Consider the following 3,583-nt stretch of genomic DNA (forward strand, 5'->3'; position numbering starts at 1 on the left):
TCTTGATGAGGGAGCTGATGGTAGGCTCCCACTTGAGATCCTGGGAGATGATGGTTCCCAGGAAGCGGATAGATTCCACAGTGTCAATTGTGGAGTCACAGAGGGTGATGGGGGCAGGTGGGGCTGGGTTCTGCCTGAAGTCCACAACCATCTCCACTGTCTTTAGAGCGTTGAGCTCAAGGTTGTTCTGGCTGCACCAGTCCAACAGATGGTCCACCTCCCATCTATACGCGGACTCGTCACCATCAGAGATGAGTCCGATCAGGGTGGTGTCGTCCGCAAACTTCAGAAGCTTGACAGACTGGTGACTGGAGGTGCAGCTGTTGGTGTACAGGGAGAAGAGCAGAGGAGAGAGAACACAGCCTTGGGGGGAACCGGTGCTGATGGTCAGGGAGTCAGAGACGTGCTTCCCCAGCCTCATGCGCTGCTTCCTGTCAGACAGGAAGTCAGTGATCCACCTGCAGGTGGAGTCGGGCACACTCAGCTGGGAGAGCTTCTCCTGTAGCAGAACTGGGACGATGGTGTTGAAGGCAGAGCTGAAATCCACAAACAGGATCCTGGCATAGGTTCCTGTGGAGTCCAGGTGCCGGAGGATGAAGTGAAGGGCTAGGTTGACTGCATCATCTACAGACCTGTTGGCTCTGTAGGCAAACTGCAGGGGGTCCAGGAGGGGGTCGGTGATGTCTTTTAGGTGTGAGAGCACAAGGCGCTCAAAGGACTTCATCACCACAGAGGTCAGGGCGACGGGTCTGAAGTCATTAAGCCCTGTGGTCCTTGGCTTCTTGGGAACAGGGACGATGGTGGAGGACTTGAAGCAGGCAGGCACATGACATGTCTCCAGTGAGGTGTTGAAAATGTCTGTGAAGACTGGAGACAGCTGATCAGCGCAGTGCTTCAGGCTGGCTGGTGAGACAGAATCCGGACCAGCAGCTTTCCGGGGGTTCTGTCTCCTGAAGACTTTGTTGACGTCCCTCTCCTGGATGGAAAGAGCCGTCCTCGGCGTGGGTAGGGGGCTGGTGGGGGGGAACTTCAGGGTGGGGGTTGGAGGTGCCAAGGCCCCTCTTGAGGTTGGGGAGGTGGGGGTGGTGGATTGTGGCTGCAGCTGTTGGGGGGCATCGTGGGGGATGGTTGCAGGACTGTCCCTTTGTCTTTCAAAGCGGCAGTAGAACTCGTTCAGGTCGTTGGCGAGGCGTCGGTCGTTGATGGAGTGGGGGGCTTTCGGCTTGTAGTTGGTGATTTGCTTGAGCCCTTTCCAGACAGACGCAGAGTCGTTGGCTGAGAACTGGTTTTGGAGCTTCTCAGAGTACAGTCGTTTGGCCTCTTTCACTGCCTTGCCAAACTTGTACTTTGCCTCTCTGTATATGTCTTTGTCCCCACTCCTGAAGGCCTCTTCCTTATCCAGTCTTAACCTTCTGAGTTTAGCTGTGAACCAGGGTTTGTCGTTGTTCTAACTCACCCTGGTGCATGATGGTACACAGCTGTCCTCACAGAAGCTGATGTAGGAAGTCACAGCCTCTGTGTACTCGTCCAGACTGTTGGTAGTAGTCCTGAACACATCCCAGTCTGTACAGCCTAAACACGCCTGGAGATTCTCCACAGCCTCACTGCTCCACTTCCTTGTCGTCCTCACAACAGGTTTGCAGAGCTTTAGTTTCTGCCTGTATGCAGGAATCAAGTGGACCATGATGTGGTCGGATTGGCCCAGTGCAGCACGTGGGACGGCATGATAAGCGTCTCTGATGGTGGTGTAACAGTGATCCAGAATGTTGTCCTCTCTGGTCGGACATTTTATAAACTGTCTATATTTGGGGAGTTCGTGGGTGAGATTACCTTTGTTAAAGTCACCAACGACGATTACTAAGGAGTCCGGGTTGGTCCGCTCCACACTCAGTATCTGGTTGGCGAGCATGCGCTGTGCGACCTGCACGTTAGCTTGCGGCGGGATGTAAACACCGACCAGGATGAACGAAGCGAACTCACGGGGGGAATAGAAAGGCTTACAGTTTATGATGAAGGATTCCAGGTCTGGAGAACAGTGCTGCTGAATCACTGTCACGTCGTTGCACCAACCACTGTTGAGGTAAAAACAGATTCCTCCACCTTTCGCTTTGCCGGAGAGTTCCGTGTCTCTGTCCGCTCTGTAGAGCTGGAATCCTGCCAGCTGCAGCGCAGAGTCCGGTATTAATCCACACAGCCACGTCTCCGTGAAGCACAAAACTGCCGATGAATTAAAGTCCCTGTTTTTCCCCAACAACAGTTGTAGTTCCTCAATTTTGTTGGGAAGTGAGCACACGTTAGAGAGAAATATTCCAGGTAACGGTGTTCGTAGTCCACGCTGGCGAAGACGTACCAGCACCCTAGCCCATTTCCCTCTCTTCCGGCGTTTCACCGCGTGAACAAAGGTGAGCGCACCTTTGACCAGAATGTCCAAAAATTCCAGAGCAGTAGGCAGAAAAGTGGGAAATAACTCCTCTGATGTAGTAGCCCTGATGTTCATGAGTTCTTCTCTGGTGAGAGCTCCGGGTACCATCTCAGAAGACCGTTTTAAAGCAAAAAAGTTGGATCTAAATGACCTCAGCTAGTGTTTCAAAGCAATAAACTTTCATTTAAATCTAACATTTAAACCAATCTCATTGAGCTCATCCAGACATTGGAGAACCATAGCAGCATTTTCAGGTCTCCTCACATCTAAACCTTCTCCTCTTCACTCACCATCTGATCTCCATATTCAAACACACATTAATACAGCTACAGATTTAAAGTCGATTGATATCAATGTGCAATAACCCAAATGTTGGCTCCATGTGCTTCCTCCATCCAAACCAACTCAGGTGAAAGGTCAAACAGGAAGTGAAGGCTTCCTCTTCCCTTTATGGGGCAGGGCCAGGAAGACTCCACTAACAAAGTGGGATGATGTACTTTGAAAACACTCAAGATGACAATCATCATCTCTCTCGTGGTCCACTAACAGGATGGCATTATCTCTAGTTTCTTCAGGATGGTCCAAGCATCAGTTGGAGATAGATCTGGACTACGGGCATGTTTCTCAAAAATAAACTAGAACAGGAACCTAAAGAGACACAGAAAATGATCCTCTGTATTCCTGTCCATCAGATGTCTCCTCTTGATACCTTTAAAAGTCAGGTGTTAATCTACTGTGGCAGAAGAACCCGGAGGAACAATGTTCTCTTCATGTTTTGTGTTTTTCTTCCATTTATTTATTACAACTATTCCTGCTGGAAGACAGCCTTCCCTACCCACAGCAGTGGGACTGGTTTCTGCTGATCCAGATTCTGATGTACAGGACTTGAATTAATAGAACCTGAACAACATACTTGGCATCATTTTCTGAAGTATTTTAAAGCTGGTCCAGTTGACCCAATCAGAATCTAGACTGTTGAGTTAAATCCAGCCCTGACTCTGTGATGGACTGGTGACCTGTCCATTGTGTCCTCCATCTGTAGTCAATTAATGACTTCTGGGACAGACACCCCCTCCTCTTCCCCTGGGACTTGCTGAGTCCATCACTGTTTTTAATCTTTTAGACATATTTGATGTTCTGTAAAATAACACTCAGGACGCC

The sequence above is a fragment of the Girardinichthys multiradiatus genome, chromosome 15 (genome assembly GCF_021462225.1).
Source record: "Girardinichthys multiradiatus isolate DD_20200921_A chromosome 15, DD_fGirMul_XY1, whole genome shotgun sequence".
Taxonomy (NCBI): Eukaryota; Metazoa; Chordata; class Actinopteri; order Cyprinodontiformes; family Goodeidae; genus Girardinichthys; species Girardinichthys multiradiatus.